Raw genomic sequence first — 9,928 nt, forward strand, 5'->3', positions numbered from 1 at the left:
GGAAGGAAGGAAGGAAGGAAAGAAGGAAGGAAGGAAGGAAGGAAGGAAGGAAGGAAGGAAGGAAGGAAGGAAGGAAGGAAGGAAGGAAGGAAGGAAGAAGGAAAGAGGAAAATGTAAGGTATGTCATAGCAAAAGTACATCCTATTTCAAAAAATCTTCAAAGATTACCTGGATCTCTTAGAGTCAAAGAAATAGAGTTCACCAGTCACTTCCTATAAGAAACCCTAAAATGAAGAATCCCTGGTATAGAGATCTAGCTCTATATTTCTTGGGGGTCCTGAGTGGCGTTTAGTGGCATCGGATTGAAATGAGAACAGTCAGACTAAATGCTTAGCTCATAACTGCTCCAACTCCATGGAGTCTTGAGTTTAATATACTGGTTTCACACAAAGAGCACAGAGAAAGAATCACAGCTGTGAAGGGGTTACAAATTATACAAAACCCATTAAAGTTTAAAAAGTAGAGAGATAGGTACAGGGTCAAAGGCCAAATTCCAACCACCAATTAGTAGGAGGTTAATTCTGGGAGCAGAAATATATTTCATAGATATCCTAAACAAATTGAGTCCTGTACTCTTGATTTACAGGATTGCACCCAGTCAGATAAAGTCTTGTCTAGCTTTGTCTGTCTCCGGCCTTGATTATCTAAGTAATATATTTTTTGGAGTTCAGGCTTCTTAATTATCAAGGAGAGAAATTGTTAACTCAGTAGCTTCTGGTCTGCTAAAGACTCAAAGCTTTCCAGTAAGAATATTGAGAAAAGGTGGGGATCTGAAAAGGAGTCAAAAGAGGAGTCTCAGATTTTTACCTTAGATAACCCATTCTGTCTGCATCCTGACATACAGTGCAGAAAAAATCATACACACAGTTTTACTTGCCGATGATTTTGTAATGGGATCCAGATAAAATATCTATTGCAGACTCTATTTCTCTAAATGACTTCCAATAGCCTCCTGGAGGGGTCAAGTTGTTTTTGGATTAACTAACCTGCTGGTACCAGAGCTTTTCGGGGCTCAGGTTACCAGGACCAAACACAAAGACTGCCTCAGCCTGGGTTGGTCACATAGGGAATTCAGATAACAGGCCCTATTCATGACCCTATTTCTGCAACCGGCCTTCCCCACCTTGGAACATTGGATCCAAAACCCAGAGCTTCCAGGTCATAAGAAAAATACAGCAAGAAGTTAGAAAGATTCACAGTCAGGATCACACACAATTAGCAGGCAACACTCTAAAAGGTTGGAAGAACTTGGAATATATCCCAGAAGACAAAGGAAGTAGGCTTACAGACAAGAGTATCTTACTTGGGGGCAGCTAGGTAGCTTAGTGGATAAAGAGCCAGGCCTGGATACAGGAGCTCCTGGGTTCAACTCTGGCCTCAGATACTTCCTAGCTGTGTAGTGGGCAAATCACTTCATCTCAATTGCCTAGCCCTTATCATTCATTCTGCCTTGGAACCAATACTTAGTATCAACTCTAAGACAGAAGGAAAGGCATTGTTTGGTTTTTATAGAGAGAGAGAGATAATTTACCCAGAAAAATTGAGTATATTGTTGTAGACAAAAAATGGATCTTTAATAAAAATAGAGGACCTGCAAGCATTCCTGATGAAAAAAATAGAGCTGAGGAGAAATTCTGAAATTCAAACACAGGAGTGAGCAGAAACATAAAAAAGGAAATATGAGTGGGCAATGATAAAGGACTAAACAAGAATAAACTGATTACATTCAAATATAGGGAGGTGATTCTTGTGTCTTCTTTGATCCTTGTCCTCATCAAGGTCATAGAGGCCTGGGAGCAGTTCTGTTATGTCTTCTTAAGAGAAGAATGGAAAGAAATGGAAAGATGAATAGAGCAACAGAAAGCAAGGTTAGGGAAAATTATCTCATAAAACCAGGGCTCACAAGTAGACATCTCTATACAAACCCTTTAAGGAGGGGATGTGTATCTTCATTCATTCTCCTTGGCTCACTATTCAAGGAGGGAGAGTTGAAATACTCCTTCCTCCCATTGACACTTCCACCTTCTCCCTCTTCCTCTATCACCTCTTCTCCTTTGATGTTCATGCTCTTCATATCTATCATCCAATGAAAATCCTGGTAACTGTTCTCTATGGGCCCTCTTACCAGACCATAATCTTTTGGCTTTTCACCTCTCCTGCCTTCTCTTGGAAACTCTTATCATACCATCCAATTCTTTGATCCTGTTCTCTCTTTGGCCATTTCCCCTAATGGAAATGGAACTAATCACTTCCTCTTCTTTTCCTCATCTTGACACCTTGGTAAACCAATTCAACACTACACTGTCTTCCTCTCTCAAATCCCTCACTCCCTTATAATATCCCCAGTTATGCCCAGCTAAGTGTCAGCCTTGGATCATTTCCACCATTCATCATCACCTTTGCTCCTACATATGTGTTACTGAATGAAGTGGAGAAAATTACACAACTGTTCTGAGTGGGCCTATGCCAAATATATCAACCCTCCTAGCTCGCCTTATCACCCATTTTCTCAGTTGAGAACTTCATCTCATATTTTACACAAAAAATTGAGGACATTCCTCTGTAGCTCCCTCTTTTCCTTTCTTTCTCATCTCCTATCACTCAGGTGCTTTTTCTACTTTCTCTTCCTTCTCTCCCATTTCATATGATAAAGTGACCTTCCCAAGGCTGACCATTTTACCTGCTCAAATAACCCCAATTCCATTCTATCTCCTCCAACAGATTGCTCCCTATGTCATCCCCGTCCTCTCCCTTGATTTTCAGTCTTCCTTTCTACTGGCTCATTCTCTCCTGCCTACAAATATGTTCGTGTCCTCCATCCTGAAAAAAATAAAAATAAAAACCTACATTTGGTCCTTCCATTCTCACTCTCATCCTATATCTTTTCTGCCTTTTGTAACTAAACTGCTCCCAAAAAGCTATCTACAGCGGTTGCTTCTTCCTTCTCTCCTCTCTTCTTCACCTCGTTTCTGACCCCATCATTCCACAAAAACGGCTTTCTCCGAAGGTACTAATAATATCTTAGTTGCCAAAGCCAAGGGCTTTATCTCAATCCTCATTCTCCTTAACCTTTCTGAAGCCTTTGACATTGTTGCTTTTCCTCCTACCTATTTCACTATGCCTTCTCTGTCTCCTTTCTGGGATCCTCCTCCAGATTATGATCTCAAACTGTAGGTGTCCATGAGGACTCTGACCTGCACCTTCAATACTATTTCATTTGGTGATCTCATCAACATCCCATGAATTTAATTACCATCTCTCTTCTGATGATTCTCAAATCTACCTTTCCTGCCCCAAACTCTCTGTTGACCTCTAATCTCATATCTCTAACTACCTTTCAGACGTCTCAAAGTGAATACCCAGTAAAAATCTTAAACTCATTAAGTCCAAAACAGAACTCATTATCTTTTCCCCTAAACCCTCCCATCCACTTTCCCTATTACTGTAGAGGGAAGCACTATCTTCCTAGTTTCTCAGGCTCACAACCCAGGAGTGATGCTGGACACCTCACTCTTTCTCATCCTCCAATATCCAGTCTGTTGCCAAGGCCTATGATTTCACCTCTGCATCAAGCATCTCCTAAATACAATTCCTCTCTCCTCTGGTACTGCCCCTACCCAGGGAGAGGCTCTCATCACCTCACTCCTTTCCAGTCTTCTTACATCTTGCTGCCCAAAACATACTCTTCAATCCATTGACACTGGTCCTCTGACTATTCCACAAACAAGACACTCTATCTCTTGATTTCAAACATCCTCTTTGGTTATCCCCCATGCCTGGATATGCTCTCTCTCTTCCATTCCATCTAATGGCCTCTCTGACTTTCTTTTAGTCTCGAATCAAATGCCATCTTCTACAGGAAGCTTCCCTCAACCCTTCTTCATTCCATTGCCATCTGTCCATTAATTATTTCTACTTATCCTGAGTATAGGTTGCTTTTGTTTGCCTGTTGACTCCTTCATTAGATTACAAAGCCCTTGAAGTCAGAGACTGTCTTTTGCCTCTTTTTGTATCCTCAGAACTTAGTACAGTGCATGGCACGTCATAGGTGCTTAATAAATTTTTGTTGACTGAATGGCTGGCATTTCAACCTGAACTGGTTGAAAAAGAAGAAAAAGAAGGAGGAGGAAAAGGAGGAGGAGAAGGAGAAGGAGAAGGAGGAAGTAAAATATTATTTTTAAAAAGGAGGAGCAAAAAAGGCTTCAGGAGCTAGAACCTGAACTGGGCCTTGAAGGAAGAGAAAGATATCAATAACTGGAGATGCAGGTGTACACCCCAAACATTACCGAGTAGAAAGATGGTTATTAGAGGATAAAACAAAAGCTTCTTAGCTTTGGCAATTAAACTCTCTCTGCCTATACACACACACACACACACACACACACACACACACACACACACACACAGCCTGAGTCCAGTTGGCTTTTCCAAATTTATTTTATTCTACTTCCCTGGCCCTGCTGAAATAAAATTCCACAAGTAACAGCCCCCCACCCCAGGCCGACAACCATGCCTCCAATCTCCATCATGTTGTTGTTGTTGTTGTTGTTCAGTTGTGTTTAACTCTTTATGACCCCATTTGGGGTTTTCTTGGTAGAGATACTGGAGTGGTTTGCCATTTCCTTCTCCAGCTCATTCAGATTAGAAAAATGAGGCACTCAGTGGATTTGAACTCGGAAAGATGAGTCTTTCTGACTCCAGGTCTGGTACTCTATCTGCTATGCCACCTAACTGCCTTCATCATACAAGAAAGTAAATCCAAAAGAAATTCAGCTTGGCAACTTCATCTCCCTCTTTCAGAGGTAGTTAGGTGGTACAGTATGTAGAATACTGGATCTGAAGTCAGGAAGACCTGAATTCAAATCTAGCCTCAGACACTGACTAGCTATGTGACCCTGGGCAAATCATTTAACCTGTATGCCTTAGTTTCCTCATTTGTAAAAATGGGGATCATAATAGCATCCATAACAACACTCCCAGAGTTGTTATGAAGATCAAATAAGATAATAATCACAAAGCACCTAGCATAGTGCCTGGCACATAGTAAATGCTATATAAATATTAGCTATTATTATTATCATCTGCTGATGACCCAGGAGAGAACATCATCAATCTGTAGTCCTTGGTACTGTCAGAATCCAAAAAAGATATGGTTTTATCAATCAATATGGCACTAGAGAAGATGAATTTATAAATCCTTGTCTCCCCCTCTATAGTCCCATCAAAGTGGATTACCCACCAGGCCCTTAACATCTGCCCTGCACCTGAATCCTACCTTCTCTGCTGTCCCCTCCTGTAATAACATGAGCTCTTTCAGAGTAGGAACTGTTTCCCTTTCTTATTTATAACCCCAATATTTAGCATTGTGATTGTACATAATAAGCAAATATGTACATAAAAAGTACGTTAAAAATAATAAATAAATAATAAAGTGTACATAATACACACTTGAGATATACTTGTTGAAGGATGAGTTTAGAAAAACCTGGGAAGACTTATATGAACTGTTGCAAAGTAAAGTGAGCAGAACCAGGAGAATAGTGTATACAGCAACAGAAATATTGTATGATGATCCACTGTGAAGGACTAAACTATTACCAGCAAAGCAAGGTTCTAAGATAACCCCAAGGGACTGATGGAAAATGCTCTCTACAGCCAAAGAAGGAAATGTTGGAGTCTGCCTACAGATTAAACTTCTACTCCATTTCCTTCATGAATTTTTTTTATCATATGTGTAATAGATCTTTCATGGCATGAAGAATATGGAAATACGTATTGCATGACAGCACTGGTATAACCTGTATCAGATCATTTACCATCTGTGAATGGGGAAAGGGAGGGAGGAAGAGAATCTAAATCTTGAAATGTCAGATAACAATTGTCAAAAATTGTTTTAATGTGGAATTGGAAAAAACACTTTTTTCTGGTTTATTTTTATTTTATTTTTTAAACCTTTACCTTCTGTTTTAGAATCACTACTGTGTATTGGTTCCAAGGCAGAAGAGTGGTAAAAGCTAGCCAATGGGGGTTAAGTGATTTGCCCAGGGTCACACAGCTAAGAAATGTCTGAGGCCAGATTTCAACATAGGACTTCATGTCCCTAAACCTGGTTCTTAATTCACTGAGCCACCCAGTTGCCCCCACTTTTTTTCTAATTTTAAAAAAGATTCACTTGTTCATTCACACCTTCTATGTTTCAGCCAAACTGTACTAACTGTCCCTCAATATTGATCTCCCACCTCTATGTGGTTCTTTATTTCTGTAATGCCCTCCTTTCTCATAACCAGTTGTTGATATCCAACTCTTTAAGCTGGCTCAGGTGCCACCCTTCCTCCACGAATGCTTCTCTGATGATTAACCCTTCCAAAAGTGTTTTCCAGTTTTCCTAGAGCATTCCTCTGACCTTATAATTCTACCTTTTATTATTCTTTGAATTATCAGAATTGTGGTATCTTAGATCTGGAGCTAGAAGGCATCTTAGAGGCCATCTATTCCAACCCCCTCATTTTATGAATGAGGAAACTGAGGCCCAGGGAAGGTAAATAATTAGTTGCTCACGTGTATTTTTGTATCTGCTCTAAGCACCATTTATCTATAAATCCCTTAAGGGCAGACAAGGGCTGGCTATTTTGTTTTTTTCATCTTTATATCCCTAGCACCTAGGACAGTTCCCTGATACTCGGATGTTTAGTAAACAGAGTTAAATTGAAGATTTATGAAGAATAAATCGGAGAAGGTAGAAATTGTAAGTAGGAGCATCAGTAGAAGACTATTACAGTAGTCAACTTAAGAGATAAGGTAAGATGACAGATCTACAGCAAGTCAATGGTATTGTGAATGAAGAGAGGGGAAGGGATGTGAGTTATCACAAGAATCCAAACCATAGGACTTGGCTAGATGGAGGGTGAGAAGAAAGAAACTTCAGAGATGATTCTATTGCTTTGAGCCTGCCTTTCAACCAAGGAGGAGGATGGCACAATCAGCAGAAACTTAAAAATTGGAGAAGGGTTGAGTCTAGAGTGGAGTAAAGAATGATGATCTCAGCCTTGGATATGTTGAATATGAAGATCTAGCAGAATATCCAGGTGGAAATGTCCATTAGGCTGTCTGGATGGTTGGATTGGGATTCAAGGGAGATAGTGAAGCTGGAGATAGAAATTTAACAGTCATCTATTTAGAAATGATTCTTGAGGCCATGGGTGTGTATGAGGTCACCAAGGAGGCATACGGGTTAAATTAGGGGTTTTGACAAAATAAGAGAGAGCAGCTTTTAATAATTTAAATTTTAATGAGAATTAAGTAAAGTTGTAAATTAATATTATCCCTTTAAGCCAGAGAAAAGAAAACTTCTAGCAGCTTTTAACAATTAACAATTTGGTTTACTACCTAAAAAATGCCTATAACTGCCATTAGAGAAAGTCCAGCTGATCACCCCTCAGCTCAGCTCACAAGGCAGAATCAATATACATATACATATATATGTATATGTATGTATGTATGTATGTATGTATGTATGTATGTATGTATCCCAACCACCAACTAATCACCAACCCACATCACCAGCAACCAACATCCAACTGCGTAGCTCAGTGGATAGAGTGCCAGGCCTGGAGTTGAGAGAACTGTGTTCAAATCTGGCCTCAGATACTTCCTAGCTATGTGACCCTGGGCAAGTCACTTAGCCCTGACTGCCTAGCCCTTGCCACTCTTCTGTCTTAGAGTTGATACTCAGACAGAAGGTAAGAGTTAAAAAACAAATTAGTCGAAAGCCTTTATTTTATTTTATTTATTTATTTCTAAATTCTCTGCTTCCTTCCACCCCCTCCCATACCCTTTAGAAAGCAAGAAAGGGGGCAGCTGGGTAGCTTAGTGGATTGAGAGCCAGGCCTAGAGATGGGAGGTCTTAGGTTCAAATCTGGCCTCAGACACTTCCCAGCTGTGTGACCCTGGGCAAGTCACTTAACCCTCATTGCCTAGCTCTTACCAATAGCTCTTACTAGCTTGGAACCAATACACAATATTGATTCCAAAATGGGAGGTAAAAGTTTAGAAAAAAGGCAAAAAATATGATGCCCATTATACATATTAAATCATATAAAACGTATTTCCATATTAGACCATGTAAAAAAAGGAAAATGAAAACAAGAAAAATGAAAAAAATTCTCCTTCATTCTGTGTGAGTTCTCAGTTTGCTCTCTGCTGGTAGATAGCATTTTCCTTCATCAGTCCTTTGGAACTGTTAAGAGTCAAAGCAGCTACATTTTTCATAGCTGATTGTAGCTACAAGATTGCTGTGACTGTACAACTCAGCTAGCATTTATGAAGCACTTACTGTGTACCAGACCCTGTACCAAGCTCTAGTAGTGTGGGCATTACTTCAGTATTTGATGGTAGTGATATAATTTGGAAGGCTGATAAACGGTGAAAAGATTCTTTTTTAATTATTAATTAATTAATTAAATTTTTTAGAATGTTTTTCCATGGTTACATGATTCATGTTCTTTCCCTTCCCCCCACCCCCCACCATAGCCAACACGCAATTCCACTGGGTTTTACATGCATTGTTGATCAGGACCTATTTCCATATTATTGATATTTGCACTAGAGTGATCATTTAGAGAAGTAGTTCCCAAACTTTTTTGGTGTACCGTTCCCTTTCCAGAAAAAAATATTACTTAGCCCCCTGGAAATTATTTTTTTTTAATTTTAATAGCAATTAATAGGAAAGATAAATGCACCTGTGGCCATCACTGCTTCCCTGGATCACTGCAGCACCCACCAGGGGGCAGTAGCGCCCACTTTGGGAATCACTGATTTAGAGTCAATATCCCCAATCTTATCCCCATAGATCCATGTGATCAAGCAGTTGTTTTTCTTCTGAGTTTCCACTCCCACAGTTCTTTCTCTGGATGTGAATAGCATTCTTATAAGTCCCTCAGAATTGTCCTGGATCCTTGCATTGCTGCTAGTAGAGAAGTTCATTACATTGGATTGTGCCACAGTGTATCCGTCTCTGTGTACAATGTTCTCCTGGTTCTGCTCCTGGTGAAAGGATTCTTAACATGTGGTCTGTGAACTTTTTTTTTAACCTTTACTTTCCACCTTAGAATCAATACTATGGATCAGTTCCAAGGCAGAAGAGTGGTGAAGGCTAGGCAATGGGGGGGTTAAGTGACTTGCCCAGGGTCACACAGCTGGGAAGTGTCTGAGGCTAGATTTGAACACAGGATCTCCTGTCTCTAGTCCTGGCACTAAATCCACTGAGCTACCCAGCTGCCCCCTGGTCTGTGAACTTTTAAAAAATATTTTGATGGGGGCAGCTAGATGACTCAGGGGATAGAATGCCAGGCCTAGAGACAGGAAATCCTGGGTTCAAATCTGGTCTCAGATACTTCCTAGATGTGGGACTCTGGGTGATTCACTTAATTCCCATTGCCTAGCCCTTGCTACTCTTCTGCCTTTGAACTGATACTTAAAATCAATTCTAAGATAGCAGATAAGGGGCATGTTTCATTTTTGATAACTATATTTCAATATAATTGGCTTTCTTCATTATTCAGTGTAATTAGTTTTATGAAACATTATTTCAAGCATGGATAAATAGGCTTCACCAGACTTCCAAAGGAATCTATGAGGCAAAAAGAGTCAAGAACCCCTATCCTAGAGAAATCATGAACCATCTGAGAGGATGTAGATATTTGCCCTGAAGAAGAGAAGATTTGGGCTGGGTTGGAGGAGGGAAGGGAAGATGCAGGAGAGATGTCTGAAAATATGTGATAGGCTGTCATAAAGGAGAGATTAGCCTGGATCTACTTTGCTCTAAAGGACAGAACCAAAACCAAGAGGTGAAGTTACAAAGAGAGAAATTTCACCTTCATGTCACACACACACACACACACACACACACACACACACACACACACACACC

Source organism: Gracilinanus agilis, chromosome 3 (assembly GCF_016433145.1).
Source record: "Gracilinanus agilis isolate LMUSP501 chromosome 3, AgileGrace, whole genome shotgun sequence".
NCBI lineage: Eukaryota > Metazoa > Chordata > Mammalia > Didelphimorphia > Didelphidae > Gracilinanus > Gracilinanus agilis.